General features: G+C 33.9%; 1 protein-coding gene across 2 annotated transcripts in view; it reads left to right on the top strand.

The window, feature by feature from the left end:
- Positions 1–1,575: 1,575 nt before the first annotated feature.
- The window catches only part of LOC130050202 (dopamine receptor 2-like), a 28,659-nt gene continuing 12,522 nt past the window's right edge, over positions 1,576–17,712 (top strand). Inside the window, exon 1 of one of the 2 annotated variants that reach the window (XM_056149430.1) lies at positions 1,576–1,759. The gene's annotated coding sequence lies outside the window, so the exon portion shown is untranslated. Of the gene's footprint in view, positions 1,760–13,127; positions 13,345–17,712 lie in introns of those variants that run through there. The other variant, XR_008798618.1, reaches the window with a different exon arrangement.

Raw genomic sequence — 17,712 nt, 5'->3', positions numbered from 1 at the left:
ATGGTAATGACACTTGTTGTTAAGCTTCATGAAACATGACAAAATGTAAAAAGTTATAGTGCAATATCCTTGACCCAGGCGCCTATGTCTTCAGCAATAAAGAATTACAGACAAAACTCTGTATTCTGGAATCATCACTACACCTTCTTTGAAAGAGTTTCTCAAATCAGCATGAAGGTACTCAATTATGAAAGATATTATGATATTTAATAAGTACATGTGTAGAAAAGGCAGAAAATATGCAATTTTGGATTTTAAAAAACATGATTTTCACATTTTTGTTTCAGTACATATGAACAAAAGACTCTTGCGGATTTGAACTCGTAATCTGCGGTTCACCACCCTGATGCTTTAACCACTGAGCTACGATGATAGTAGACAAACACATCGATCGATACAAATAATTTCACAAAACATTTTAAACATCGCCATCTTGTAACTAGTGTCATAAAGAGTATAAGCCTTAGTGTAGTGAGCTACCTTAAGGCACGTTTCTCATTATCAGATGAAGGAACAACAATAGTCATTATATTTCTCTCTAGTACACACTAGTATACAGTAGATGCTTCAGGCAGTTTCGGAACAGCATTTGTAGAACGTTTAGCTACAAATTTGCAGAAAGTGAATAACAACATTTGTGGAATTTCTAGAAACTGAATAGCAACATTTCTGGAATTTTTTAGAAGTTTATATCGGTGTGCTATTTATCTTAATTAAAATTCGTCGTTTCTTGTGTTTCTTTTTGTTTTTCTGGATTCTATCAAATAATTCATTTTCACAAATTACAATAGACCCGGAGAACATATTTCCTGTTTTTAAATGCTTATTCTAATAAATCTTGATCGCTGACTTTTAACTTATAGAGGAATCTTTGTTTATTCATCAGATTAAAAAAATCAGTAATTTTACGACTACGTTGTAAAGATATAAAACATCTTGATAAGATAATTACTTTTTGTCGAAATTTCCCGCGACTTTCCGAGCCGAGTCCTTGATATGACGGTCACGTGGACACATCTATTACGGTTTTTATGATAAATGTAGCCATTACTGAATTCAATAACGATACCGGTCTTAACTTAGTAGAACAATTTGCTAGTTTTTCTGAATTAGGTTAGGATGTAAATGATGAATATGATTTTTGTTCACTGTGTCATTATCCAAAACAACATATTTTGTCTATAAATTAAATGTATCATTATCCAAAACAACATATTTTGTCGATGAATTATCCTTCTTATATGTGCCCATTTAGATAATTTTGCCAGTCTCAACAGCACAACGGCGTGGTTTTATTCATTTGAATAAATTCCAATTCCACTGCTCATTTTTCAAGGATAATGATATATCAATATCCTTACATCGTCTGAATTATATTCTGAAAACAGATAGCAGCTGTCTTTTATTACTCCGACACAATACAAGTGCTGTCTGGTGGCACAATTACAAGTCTCCTATACCACCCCGCCTTCATTATCCCTTTGTCAGATTCTAAGTTCAAGATCAGTAATATGAACATAATATACATACACGGGTTTGATCGAACACATGTAATCTGAAAGATCGTCCCTCTAGCTCTGATCGGAAAAGTTCAACCAGGTTAACCGTGTCCGAGGTCTCAATCCCATTCATAGTGTTGTACTGCATACAAGAATTTTAAAAGACGATCTGACTAAGAGAGTCATTCTCCAACAGTGGATTGAATGTTTCGTGAATGTCGTTTTGAGATACAGTTAAACATCGAGGTGTCGTGTCTCAGGTAAGAATATTTTCTCCTTAAGTGTAACGATATTTACATGTAAAATTACCTTTTTTGCAATACATGTACGTATTGCGCGGCCGAATTTACAAGTCACTAACGAGAATGGATATACGTGTAGCTGATCCTCTTTTAAGATCGCCGTTGTATTGTTATTTTTATTCACCATTTAAACGTCTACAAACCTTTACTATTAGGAAGGTTACCTTACGTTTTTGCAACATGTATTGAGAATTTTATTACACAGTTGATATCGGACGACAATAATTATCTCCGCTAATCTGGAGAGGACACGATACCCGTCCTAACGGCCTTGTAGGACAAAATTAAAAGGCCAACTCTTGAGGGATTATGCCCTTTGTATCGTATTTCTACTGATAATTAATACTTAAATAAATGGGAAGAGACGATTACCGGTACTTTATTTTAAAATTCGTATTCCAAGCATCGATGCTTACGTGAAAAGTTTGATTTTATTTAGGAACTTGATGCAAGTAAAACTTGCAAAAGTGGAACTTGATGTAAGTAAAATCAGATCTTTTACATAACAACAGTCTTCAATTATTTCAATAAACATATGAAATATGTATATTCAAATATATATACCATTTTCCCATCTCTTTTTGTTTAGATGAACTAATCACACTCTGTTTAGTGCAACAAAATTTTTATAGACTAGTGTTTGAAATAATTAATCACAGTTTTATTTCAAACAAATATTGGTTTTCTATATGCACGCGAGTATCTTTTCATGATTTAGCATCGCGATTCGGAAAATCTATAAATGAATTATCGACTTCTGGAAATAGCCCACTGAGTGTCTCATTGAAAGCTTCGGGCTCATTATATTAATTTCTTCACACTACTGTATTCTGGACGCCCCAATCCATTTCAATAGAGGTTGTGGTTTGTCTGACCACTAGCTAGATTTAAAACAAGTATACAAAAGGATCCCGAGTAGGTTCACACAGCATACGCGTTCTTCTTCTAATGTACTAATTGCAATTGTCATGAAAATAGGTACGAAACATAACTAAATGTGTATCGTACTAATAAAGTTTGTACTTAATGGAACAAATTGCATACCACAAATAGTAGAAATAAAATTTGATACGTCGTTTTGATATGTAAATCTGTAAATAGTTTACTTCATATTACAGAGTTTCCGTAAGTAAATTCAACAGAAGTATTGTATTGTTGCAGTTGGAAATCGATGATATGATGGGTTTTTTAGTAACAGATAATGTTACGTCTTGATGAATGAAACTTGTATGCTATCATGATAATTTATTTTCTTATGTCCTGGCAAGTGTTATTCCATTTTTATCAGACATTATACATATTTTTCATTTGGTAAACGCACGGTCAATATTACCCACACTAAACTAAAACACCCCTGCTTATACTGAATTACGATCTGTATAGACGACACATTATAGATTCTCCCAAATGTACGTGTGCCATGAAAGAAGATGCCAACCATTTTTTCTTTGTGTTCAAAAACACCTGAATGCTAAGTCTAATCTTTTTGACAAACCTTTTAAGACTTGATAATATCATTCTTATGAGTACACACCTCTTACTATTGGGTGATGACAGTTTGTCTGATGGATTTATCTTGTCAGCAGTTCACAAATTTATGATATACATTGTAATTAAGATTTTGATACTCTTATGTCTTGTATCACTTGCCTAGATATACCATCTATTATGTAATTATATGACGATTGTACTAGATACCAACATCAGGAAAGGAGCTAGTAAGTTGTGTGAGAACTTGTTTCCGATCCTTTTGGATATTGAACACATATACAATAAATATGTTCAAATCAGACATTATGTTTTTGTACAATCGCATCGATACCTTACAATACACCACTAAGAAACCACAACAATAAAAGACACATTTCTAGTAGCTTCGTCTCTTTTACGACGCTTAGAAAATCATCGTCCCCTGATTCAATATTTTCACGTTTGGAAATATAGATGAAAAAAGTATTGAGCGAGGATACAAGCTGCAAACAAAATTGTTGATGAATGAATAAATATATAATCACAGTCAATAGTATGTTTCAAAATGTTGATAGAAATGTACACCTTGTAAAATGATAGAAATAATGCTAGGGGATACACATGGATTTATCTATACATATATTATCTTTTTATTTTATTTTTTTTGTTGTTGACAATTTTGCTTTACACTTCTTTATATTATTCTCAAAACAAGCAAGTGTATTTTATATTTAAACAGATGCAGAAAAAGGTTCGCTTGTAGCGTACGAAAATACTCACGAGAGAGAAAGAAAAACGGATTAAATTAGCCCTCAACATAATTCATTTCAAAGTGTCCGTTCAGCGTAAACTTCATCTTAATGATAAAGAATTGTGCAAACAATGCGTAGATTATCATATGATATTTGTTTATGCTTGGGAACTCAAAATACTAAGTGATATCTGATATCCTCCAAATTCAGAAAACCCGTTTCGCCAATATTATGCAGTAGTATTTCTTAGTTTTTTCTTTTATCATTTACATGCATATCATGAGATCATGATACGATAGATCTATCTTTGACATACTATTTGCTTTTCATCGAGCGGAAATGAACGTCTTCATTTCTAATCTATGAATACTAATAGACTTCCATCGCGAAGGGTATTTGTGCAAATACGGTTAATTTCCTTCTCACCATTGGCGTGTTCTTGCAGCGCCATCGTGTTCCACATTCAAACTCCCTACTCTATATACGCCATCATGTTCTGCATTCAAACACCCTACTCTGTATAAGATGTAAACTGTTAAAATGAATCGCATGTGTGCTGAAAATATTTTCTCTCTCATCCTTATGAATTGTGTAACAGTTTAGCCGTGTAACTCGTAATAGATTAGGATCGACAATATTTAGATTACGATACGGAAACTAATTAATTTCAGATTAGGATGTGCTTTTGTCCAATTGTTCGTATTTATGTAAATCTAATGAATGTGGCTAATTGGATGTTTGTACAACGTATATAAGGAGCTTGCTGCGTACGAAAAGCTAATGTTTTACTTTGTTTTTTGGTTGTTTTTTTTCCCCCTACATGCAGTGTACATGATTGTTTGTTGTAGAAATGAAAACAAGCCAAGCCAAAATAAGTTTTTAACAAAAGGATACTCCGGAGTGCAGCTGCATAAAACTTCTAGAAGTGTTATTGATGGCGAACTTTCAGAATTTATCATTCCTCCATTTTTATCTGCATGCAATAATTAATCTTTGAAGATTTTTATAAAATATCCAAGTTGGGTGTTTCTTTCAAAACAAACTAGCGCTTCCTAGATTTGTCTGATAATTGAGAAAAAAATGCAACCGTTAACATTCCCATGGGTTATTTTTTCGATTGTCGATAAAATCAACTTTTCCTATACAAAAACTTGCAATCATGTGTTGCATACTATTTAAAAAAAATTGGTACATGTTATTTGCATTGGTTTTAATATGCATAAATGTATTTTTGATGTTTTTGACATTTCCCAGGCCTGTGCACCGCGAGGTGAAAATACCCGGAGAGCACAAGCTTTTATGGCATCTGGCCTTCCACTGTGGTTCGGTTAAATAGACAGGTCAGATAATTGGACGCCTCTTGCAAAATAATATGAAACTTTCAAACAAACATTATCAAAATATTTATAAAATAACAGACCGCGTGTTCGCTACCCAATCCCAGGTAAAACACCCTCAAACCTTAAGCGTCTAAATCAAAGAAACCCAATGCCCTCAAAGAATACACCTATTGTCATTTTAGTAGAGCGCGTAAATTTTCATCGTAAGAAATCAACAGGTGTTATTCAGCTTTTGCTGTTTTTATTATAAGGAAAACTAAGTATAGAAATCAAAGAGAAATAATACCCTCAGAACAGGCACGATGATGGACAGACGATTTCCATGTGATTGCGGACTCCAATATTGGGGTACAGAGCCCACTTGACAAGCACCGTGTAAGAAGCTTCTAGCTGAGTATAACTCTTTTGATTTTCCTATTTTTCTGATCATAAATCGATAAAAATTTCAAGGCTCGTTGGCTGTCAATCATGTCTATTGCTAGATATGCTATCAATTTCTCTTCCCTGATCTCTGGGGCAATATACCGTCCTTAAAATAAAGTCAGCGACTTCCCGTTCATTGTTAGGATTAAAAAAATTTCAACCAATTATACGCCAAGCTATAAACTTGTCCATCACGGCCCGCTGTGGAGGGTGATTCTCAGTCGATGGAGCTATGGAATCTTCATAAAGTTATCGGATTTATTTTTTCATTTCTTTCGGCGAATATTTTGGAGTCTGGTATATGCATTGTTTAAAACATTTTGGCACCGGATCCCTCGGGGATAATGCGCTTCATCGAGACACTCATTTTGCTAATAGGAACCATTTATAATGTTTTGTACTGTTTTCCCGGTCATCGCGTTATTACGACAATGAATCGTATGTATCAGACATACAAATTTAATTGTTCTTAAAACGGTCATAAACAATGTAACAAAACAGGTCAAACTTCTAACATGAAACAGAATCCTCAATCAAATCACGCACGCTGGAAATGACGTTTGTTCTCGGTAACTTTAAATAGATATTTTTTTTCCCATTCTGTAGTGCACTTTTTGATCGTATCCTTTAATCGCAATATTTTACTCCATTGTATTAATTCTTTTGAATCGTAATTAGGTGTGCTGTTGGAGTATTATATTTAGAATTAGGTGTCCCTGGTCCGTGCTATTTTTGACCCGAAGACGGTACAGTTTGAGTACAATATCCGAATAAACCCCCGCAAGTACATTACAGAGCTGTACTAGATTCCGAACCAGGTCCTTTTTCCCTAAACGACCACAACTCTATATTGAAACCCAACCCTTACCGAGGGTTTAGATTAGACGTACTGACAATGTCTACAATTAGAACACAATTTACGTCTATCAAATTCTAAGTGCATTGTGTACTGCACGTTGAAGATGTGCAATATACCTGTACTTCACCGATAGAGTTATTTCTGCTTTACTGAATGATTTATCAAGCATTCAGATATAAACTATTCAAAGGACTTTTATTGTTGTAAAGTTTAAAAGTAGACAGTATGCTAAAAATATAATTATTTCACAGCATGAGTATGATATAATACAGTATGGTTCATGTACGTTTTGTGCTGAATTGTCTGCCCTTGGATGGCATTATGCTTTTCAAAGTTTGTTATCTCGAGTTCTTTTCCATTCTACTTGTTTTTTAAGCGTATCACTGCACCAGATTTCTCCTTCAGTTACATGTTTACCTGGTTTAAGGAAAACACCACATACTTTTCCGATTTTATAGCCAGTCAGTTTAGGAATTTTACACATTGGAAATCTAGTACCCTATGATGAAAATCAATACAATAGATGATGAATTTTTTTTTTACACAAGCGTTTAAAGGATGGTTTTTAGGGGGGTCTCCAAGCGCTGATCCAGAGAGAAAGAAAAACCAACCTCATCCCTCCCCTGAGATTGATAAAAAATACATTTCCCCTTTTTAATACAGTTATATGATACTAAGTCTTGGATCCCTAGTACATATACAAGTTAGATCCCCATGGATAATATAGTCAGGGCCTGACATCCCTGCCCCACACAGTGGGGGATAAATCTTTCTGATTAATGTATAGAGAGTCCTCTTTACAACATTGGATGACTGTTCACATCACTTTTACACAATCATCGTCAATCATTCATTGATTCTGTTTCTATGGTAATAATACAAACTATTGAAATCTTCGTTCTTTTAGCCATCAATGGACATTGACTTCGATAGAAGGGCATTGAACAAGCTTCTGTGTTCCAAATTTTCGTTGACAGACTGAGCGACAAATAATTGACCTCCCTTGACCATTTGTTGTAGCAATACTATTTGGCATTGTCCCCGTTTCTCCCAGAATTGTCTACTTCCTCGGCATCAAGTCAGACAGTAAGAACGAGGAATGATTAAATCTCGTAATTCATGATTTGTGACACGGTGTATTGTTGTCATGCATGCATATGTCAAGAGTACATATGTAACAATAGAGTAATGTCACATTTATTGACTGAATTTAAAAAATATGTATATTTGGGGCCGATATTGGCCCTTAGAGCCCCTAGCTCTTTACTGGCTGGAGGGAGGTAAATATGAAATTCACAGTGCATGGGGTTTTATATGGATGTACACCCAATAAATTCTAAGATATACATACGAAACTTTACTGGTCTGTAAAATTTGGAATTTGAAAAAGTGCACAATGTTCAATGCAGTTGAGGTTGATTCTTTTTAATGCTTAAAATGAAATAAATTTCCTAGAAAATGATAATAATATTATGGCAGATAAAAGTATTTATGTTTGCAAAATTCAATTAAGAATTATTTTTTTTTTCATTTCACGAGAGTACGTATGAACTGCGATGTTTCACGCCGGCGTGAAGCCTTACAGCTTGTACTCTCATGATCATGTATTTTCAAAAATGAAATTTATTTCTTATACATGTAGTTAATTTCTACTTTCAATTCTGTTGGAATTTCCAGTCGTTTAAATATATGTACTATATTTACCAGGATTCATACGTGGATCGTTTACAATTGCAGCGCGTTCATGAGGAAATGGCTAATATTACATTTTGTCTAGATATCAAATCCAAATGTAGTCATGTGTACATATGTCTACTTGTGTTTGAATACAGCAGTAGTGAAATGTGGTCAATGAGAGTTACAAGGAACATTAATGGCACGATATACATTGTAACTGGCATAATGGTCTCGCTCAGTTTTCTCCCTGAGAATTGAATAGGGATCGGCATTGCTGTCGGATACGAAATTTCTTGAGGAAGTGTGGTATATGGTAGTGGTCTTCTGTGTTTCTAATTTCACCCTTTTCATCACGGACTCCGTTTCCTGGACAGACTGAGTGACAAACGATTGACCTTCCTTGACCGTTTGCCTGATACAGTACTCACTTGCATTTCCCCAGTTTCTTCAAAAATTGCTTTGCATATTAGTTAAACGGAAAGATTCATAGGTATTGCTGGAAGCAGTTTATTACATATTTTCCTTCAGTTAATGTCTAAAATTGAACAGAAATGAAGTAAAACTAACAAATTGTAATTTATTCAAGTAAAAAATAAGTTTACATTTCCCAAAATATCGCAGAATAGTGACTGATATTTTTGTAAACTTTTCAGATTTTTTTTTAATGTTCTTTCCTCATCTCACAAATTTCCTGTTTTAATGATATATAATATTACCAATATTTTTTATAGGATTGGGTAAGACTGGAAGCATAGTCAATAATCTGAACAATACGACGTCACGTATGTTCAAAAACAAGTGTCGTCTGCAATGGTCGTCTGCGTTTCATCTGCATTGTAAATATCTTCCATGACTAACAACGTGGCGATAAGTACATCCTGTGATAATGATGACACCCTTGTTTGCTGTTCTTGTAAATTACTGGAGTGCTCTTACGTGCAATCAGAAGATCTGCATCATGTTATCTTTTACGATCAAAAAAGACAAATCTAGAATTCGTTATTTTATTTTATTGACAATCCTACGTGAGAAGTAACAATTTTAATTCCCTGGATCAAACAGAGCCTTTCTCATAAACAGCCGGTGAATCGAGCCTAGCTACTTGTCTGTACACACAATTCTGTTACATTGAAGTGCTCTGTTGCGCAACTCACGTACAACTGACTTTTGATCTTTGACAGCGAGTACACTCAACTGACTGAGAACAAAATCATCAAAACTTCTAGTAAATGTTCCTGGATTGAATATGATATCATTTGCCACACTCATCCATCAAATTATAAAAATGTTTATCATTATGCAATGCACCACAATTGGCTCTAATTTTCATCAATTTGTATCATCAAGGGATTTGTGTTTACACGATAATGGGCAACGAGGTCGATCACATCTTACTGTAGAATGCACTAGGTCATTCATTTGGCTGGTATTTATAAATTATTCTTTAGATATCGTTAATTTGTTTGAAGGTCGGGAGATTAACATTTGTTATTTAATAATGCTTGACCTACATCAATCGTATACAAGATCACGAAATAGAAAAGTCACGAGTGCATTTGTTTTTAAATCATAGGTATTGAACATCTGCTCTTCATCTGTTCATAAGAGACGGAACATTTCTAATTTTTGGTTTTGGTGGTTCGTTTAATAAAAAAGCACGAGAACACACACTTCTTTAAATTGATCAATTATGTTTTGTGCTATCTAGCAATAAGCTAATCATGTAACACCCCAACCCTGTATAACACACAACAGATGCTCAGCAATGAGAAAAATTAATGTAACGAGGTGCGGAATGGCAAAACTATTCAATAAATTCATTCATTGATATCGAAATGGTATCTGGGTACCTTTAGCCCACATCTCTCGCTCGCTTGCCCGCACGCAAGCACACGCACATGCACACACGCGTGCTACATGTATGCATACACAAAAATTTAGATTTCGTACAGATACATTTGTGACGTTGATAACATTAGATCCAAATGAATTTAGTACAGGAATCTGTTTAGCACATTATCTGGTATATTTAGAAAAATGAGGCCGTGCCTCCTTTTGATTTAATCCAGTAGCTCATATGACGAATTTTATTTCATGACATAATGGTTTTCAGGATATGTTTTTGAAGTTCCCCTAATACATTTATCTATGAGATTGATTTGCTGTTTCTTGTAGATAATTCTTTCTGTAGACCACGATTCCAGTGGCTTTTTTTTTATTGAACTTTAAATATCTGTTAAAGTATCCGCCCTGCATATCGTTGATGGTCGCAAAAAAATCTATATGTACTAATTACGTGGGATTTTGATATTTCAGTAATAAGTCAAGAAATTTTAAGATAACTTTTATATTAATTATAATGGAGGTTTTTAAATCAATTATTTGATGCATCATATTGAGATAACAAGTTTCAGTAAATGGACCACATGAAGTACGCATTTGTCATTTATACATTGATGATAACAGACTGAGATAGTATATATATTTGTCTGAGAAATCGATAATAATATAAAAGTACATACACAATAAAATGCAATATAGAGATCAGTTAGAAAATTTAAACGAGAATTCAATTTGGCATAAAAATCGTTCAGGCCTCTGGGTAATACGCTATTGTTGAGTTTATGAATTCATTAAATATGATGTTGCGAAGGGGGCGAATTTCGTTGTTTTCATCCACGAATTTAAATCCTTCACGAACCAAAAAACAACAACCGTAAGCCCCTACAACTGAAATTAAAATATAATTCAACCACGAAATTTAGCCCTCACGAACACGTCTTATTTTTTTCCCACTAACTCCGAAATTTCCTCCCTCAAAATTAAGTGACTATGCCGTAAATTTTTTAAAAACAAATTTTTTAACATGAAATGAATGGTTCCCAATATCACATTTCATAACCATTTTTATGAAACACAACAGTGTAGAATTGCCACTGACATATAGATGGGACTGTTTTGAAGTGTTTCGCACTACTCTTGTCTTAGTTATTACTGGGAGCTGTCCGTGTTTGAGAGGCGACTTGTCAGCACGCTCTACACACTTGTTTTTTACATCACTAATGATCATGTTGTCGGAAAGTGTCTTGTTATTCGGAAACCTAAAAGCCAAATTTAAATGAAAGAAGAACGTGATGATTTTTACAAGAGTCTTTTCTCAAATTTTCACCTCGCCACTTTGTTAGAAAAAGAGATATGCGAGCGAGGCTATGGATTTAATGCAAAATACTTGTAGGACTGCAGGCATAACGCATATTTAGCTCGTTAGAATGTACTGCGATTAGGAGTGTGTAATTTTTATTGGCTATTTTTATTTCAGAATAATTGGAAAAGCAAAGGTTCGCCAATTAGTTATATCAGGTTCCTAATCAGATATCTTTGCATAATTTCAAGGGCATCTGTTTCCGAGTTACTTCAAAAGTAATCAACTCTTCACATTTCTAACTAATATGACCCAGTTCATATCATTTACTTTGAGTTCTGGATTATTTTTATCCATTAAGAATATTTAAATTTTTCTTCATTAATTGTTATATTAGAAACAGTTGTAAATCATATAATGCATTAATAACTTAGATAAATAACACAAATTCCGATTGCATTGTTAACATTAATTACAAAGTAATCTAAAAAGTATAGCATTACCACGATCTTTGATTTTTGTCGTTTATCATATAGAAAAGCCGATGATAACATAAGTAGGTGATAAATGGACCCTCAAAGGCGTTAACTGTGCACTATGCAGGATTTGCGGCGGTGTGGCGGGTATCAACACGACAAGTGCGCTGTGTTTGGATAGCAATAAGTCTCGAAAATTAGTTCCGCGAATTATACACGGTATTAACTGTGATTGCTTGATAAGCAAGAACGTGAGGGTCGCGTGAGGTGGATCGCAAAATGGACCACAGACTATGCTGAACGGATAAGTTTGAAGATTGAAGTTTTGTCGAGTTGTAACAGCGGAATACACTGAGCTAACCGGAACTTGACGCTCACGCACTGATTATGAAATTCAAGTTATTTCGTTTTAAAATTCCGACAAAAAAGGACAAAAAATCCGAGTCCATAATTATTATATAGTAGAATGAATATGGTTTAATGCCATGGTTTTAAGAGCTGAGCTGATTTCCGGCCAATACATATTTAAGCTGAAAGAAAAATTTATCATGCATCATCATTGAAATATTTTGAGGATAGATTTGAGCCTTGTAGAATGTTTTATATAGCCAAAAGGTTGCATTGCCTGCAGGTTAGATATAAAGATAATGTTATGTTCTTATGATTAAGAATTACGAAGCAAATAGGAAAATAATAGCTCTATGAAGGATTTCAGCTATTTTCATCATTATTGAGTTTTCCAGATACATTTGCCTTTTGTTTTAACCTCTTTGCTATGAACCAACGCAATATTTTGTCTTATCATGAAAATAATTGTATCATTTAACTTTCATTCATTTCATTAATGATGGTTTGGTATCATTGACAGCGAGATTAGTTTTATCAAAAGACCATACATATACTTGTAGCTGTTCGATGTTTTCAGTAATAATAGAGAAGAGGTCCTGTGATCAGATTATCGTCACTAATTGTAGATATCAGTTTACTTTTAAATACCTAATGTTCTGCTTCAGGACTTCGGTACTCGGTTTTAAGGAAAAGATCTAATCAGATTGTTTATCAAAGCAGTAAGATCATTAAGGTTTCAAAACCACACTCGCCGTCCCTTAATGATGCTAAAATCCGGAAACACATAGCAAGTCCTCATCAGAGATACAGCCCCGTCTATGCTATTATACTTTTGTTGGTCAACCTACTTCTGTTCGGTAGCGTGGATATCTTCCTGCAGCATTGGTTCAATTGATTGAAGGTAGAAAATCGGGCAGTTGTGTTTCCTCCCGCACGCTTTGTAGCTGGACCGTGATTCTGTTTGCGTATTCTGTTTTTATTGTGTATGCAGACTTCATGGGAGAAATGCTCTCTGTATTTTCAGTTAGACGGGGAAGTGAATATCAATATTAAGTAGTAAGTCTTCTTTATTTATCTATCACTAGTGACATTTCGTAAATTTGATAAAAGGAAAATTCTAGGATTATGTCTTATTCTATCAATGTTTTATCATTGTCATAACCACGAGTTATTATCAGAGAGAAGGGGAAATATGTATATCTAAAGAGCATTATGATAAGAATGAAATACTGGTACATGTATTTAAACAATGATGTTACAAGCAATTAAGAAACAAATAGCAGCACTATTGTTTTCGATGTAATGATGACACAACAGTACATCATCAGTACCAGACAATTGCATTCATTGTATTTTATTTGATAGTTTTTTAATCGTGTAAACTTCAGCACCATAATGGTGACCTCTTCCGTGCACCTGACGCAAGCTCCGGTCAGTTCAGTATACGTTACGTTACGCTAGAAATCCAACATCATTAGTTGTCTCGGAGAGTTGACACCGTACGGCGTTTGCATGTAATCGTGTATGTACCGTCACAGGATGTGCAACTGAATTGATGGCTTCCTCTTTCCTATTAATTTTTCCCGTACTGTGAATGACTTCACATAGAGTCAGGTTGATTCAAACATGAATATTTCTTATATTACACCAGAGAAATTTGATATGGATGAAAAGTGGAGGATGTGTACAGCAATATTTTGAAAGTGAAAACTTTCAAATTTACTTTATTTAGTTAAAAAATGCAGTTTTAGTAAAAAGCAGTCTGAAACAAAATTTAAAACCCCTGTTGGATTCGAACCCGTGATATACAGTTCAGCAGCCGACGTGCTAACCAACTTAGCTAGGCGATTATTTTTTAAACGAATAGACAAATATTGCAGATATCTATATTTTCATCCATGTTTTAAAAGAAGGTCAGTCATTATGAGGATGTAGAGTACCTCCTTAAGATATGTATTTTTAATGCACAGCAAAAGATTCCAAAACGAAATTAAAGTGTGGGTAAAATATTGGAAGGAATATATTGCTTAGAATGTTTTCATCATTGATATTCAATTAAACTATCGTCTTCTGCAATCAATCGGGAGAGATTTTGTTTTCAATGTTGCTGCAAGTACTTTATGACATACATGTATTTGTTCACCATCATAGAATAATCATATTCAATAACACCTCAGGACAACAGCCTCCGTTCGTTGAATGTTACAGGAAATAACGTACATGTATGATATGCATATCTATGGAGTGCATTTATAGATTTAAAATGGTTGTTTTCTAGTAAGGTAAGTCTGGAAGGTATCTAACACAAAAAAGTGAACCAGTAAGCACAGAGAAAAGAGATTGTGGGAATTCCCTTTATATTTGTAAACCCAATTAATAACGCTCATGTAGTAACAAAAATATACTCTTCGCATTTTGAAAACATCACATTCCGATTGTTTATTTACAAAACCACTCTGCCCCTAGTTTTTTAAACTATCAATTACATGTAAGGCTACTCATATCCTTATAGCATCCGCATGCCTTGATTATCATTTGGTTTGATACATTTGTACATCGTCACTATAAACCTTTAAATATTGATACCCTTGCCTTTTATTTCAATTCTTTTAATTTAAACAATATTTCATTCAGAAAGCAATGGATATACCTGAGCAGATAATACCCATGGCCTTTAGCACTTTTGCTTTCCGTTATCTTTTACCCAAATTAATAACTATAAACCATTACTGCAATTCTATTTTGCAGTGTTAGTAATAAAAGTTGTGACCTAGGTCATATGAACCGTATAGTATTAGTACATTGTAGATGACTGGCTGCATGAAATGCAGCAGCCAGAAGACATTTATATGACGCAAGATACAAGAGTAATACTCTCCCTAAATCAAATTTAGTGCTCATCTCGGGAGTCTATACAGAATTAAGAAAATACAGTTTCCATATCTCAATTCCATTAAGTGTAATCTGTTTTCTCGGAAAATCTCTGGAGAAAGTGTATGGAGGCGTATTTTTAGATAATATTGAATAAATGGACATGTCTTAGGGGTTATCAATGTATTTCAAGATTGTAAAGCACTGTAATCTCGGATCTATCATAACGATTTCCAAGATTAGTGTGCTTTGGGAAAGTTACTGTATAAGCAAGCATGCGTAAGAAATATACTGGTCCTCGCCTCGTCCAGAATGCAAATGCGTTCCTCATCAATTAGTACTTTAAATCAGAAAGTATGGTTCCTATAGCAGTGTTCCGTCATCTGAATCTTTTGATCTGATTTATCAAGTCCTTCCAAATCTATACGTGTATATATTGAAGGAAATTTGAAATCAACCTGCCAACAATGAGCGATACCTGTTTATATTCCATGGCAGTAGGTCAATGAAACATATGTTTAATCCTATTTATCTCTATATCCTCTAACCCAACCGAACCATCGCTCTGTCCAGCACCATACCGAGGTTCATGCTCGAGGTCGGTTCATTTGTACATGTATATGAATTAAGGCCACTTTGCAAAGAAAATCTGAAGCAGTAATGAGCTTGTCTAGTTTTTGATTTTCTAATATCTAAGCTTAATTCTAGAGTAAAACAAATATTCGGTGAGTAATTTGGCCATAATATAATAATTAAGTTAGTTCAGCCATAACAATATGTTCTTCAGATGTTCTAGCCGTGCTTTGATACTGATATATAGCGTCAATGAGTAAGCTGTAAATACCGAGCTAAATGCACTCTTAGTCTTCAGGAAAATGAAGGGAGGACATATTGCCAATTTATGTCCTCTTTTATTTATGAACGAAAAAGATTCATACATTCTATAACATGCATCTGCTTCGCATCAAATCTGTCTGACTTCAATTTCTGTTGACATTTTGTTGCAAGTATAATAACATACAAGTAATATGCAAGAAAAGACATGAGTTAAAAGAAGCTTTAACAATCATAGATTCATGGATCTATCATTAATGTTTCCCGAGCGGAGTTTACAATCTTTATTCTCAAGATGCATGTCTCCAGATCATCGATGAACTCTGTTCAGCGTCAAAGAAATAAAAACCTCGGGGATTGAAAATACTCATGAGGGAAAGAATTGCATTCAATCCTTGGATTAAAGTATATTCTTAATTCTTGGGGTTTTTTTGGAAATTTTTCTTTTGTATTTCGGTTAAACAAAACATAAAAAAAGGATGAGAACAATGCATGTATTTTGATAAATAATATTCAAGACGAAATGATAACATTTTACTGGTGCTTAAACACAATTGCATCGGATTTCTTAGCGATAACTACATGCACCCTCTTTATCCCCTTTTCGTTTTAATGTCACCAAAAATGACACCATTTCCTGCTTTTAGGGTTAAATTACAGTTTTATTCATCCATATATTCATTTAAACGCAAATAGCTCACTGTCAAAGTCTTATGTTGCCTCATACAGACTCTCTGCGTCATATGAAATGAGATCAAAATATGACCCAGTGAACCAATAAAAAGTGTAAAAAATGAAACAGAGATGAAAATTAACGATCAGGTTCAAGACGTTTAGGACTGTGATAGAAAATGTCTTTTATGCAATAGACTAACGGCTCCAAAATGTAATTAAAATGTAAGTGGTCGGAATACTGAGAGGTGAATATTGTTTACTAGAAAACTTTATCTAAGTATTAGTGAAATTCCATTACAATATCAGTGATAATTCTTTTTAAAGTTATGATTAATATGGTCTATATAGTGCTGGTTAGTTGCAGTTCCAATTAAAAGCAGCATACATGTATTACCCAACCCTCCCAAACCCCACGATTTCGACTTATTCAAGAATTTAGAAGAATAGTAACTGTTTGATACATATTTTTTTGTTTAATGAGAATGTTAATGCAAGTATACATGTGATATTATATCGTAACATTTATATCCACTGTGTGTTTTCTGCTTAATTTCAATTCAAATCCATTGAGCATCATTTGCAACAATGAAGGTACATTTTATTGCAATGCAAGGTGAAGATAACGAACAGTGATCAATCTCATAACTTTATCCGCATTTGGATATATAAATTCCACGAACTACTTTTTTGAATAACAAAGAAATGAACAAATAAATTTGATAAAGCAGTGTGCAATGACAAGTAAATCAATTTGCCATTCGATAAAGTAATTCTGGTTACGATGAATTATATTATGAGTTTAAAGTTTGTCATTGGACTTTTTTTCTTCATTACCGAGTACGAAGACAAGTCATGGTTTGGTGTTTTCAGCTGTTACGGTCAATAAAGTCTATATTCTATACGTAATTGAAAGTATTTATATCTTTAAAACACATAAATATTAATAATAAAATGTCTTTCCCACTTTCCTAAACGGGAGGTAATGGTAAAAAAGACATTGTATTTTTCTGCAATGTTTGCAACTTTCATTTCCCGTATTGAAAA

The sequence above is a fragment of the Ostrea edulis genome, chromosome 9 (genome assembly GCF_947568905.1).
Source record: "Ostrea edulis chromosome 9, xbOstEdul1.1, whole genome shotgun sequence".
Lineage (NCBI taxonomy): Eukaryota > Metazoa > Mollusca > Bivalvia > Ostreida > Ostreidae > Ostrea > Ostrea edulis.
This window is presented reverse-complemented; position numbering and strand designations above follow the sequence as displayed.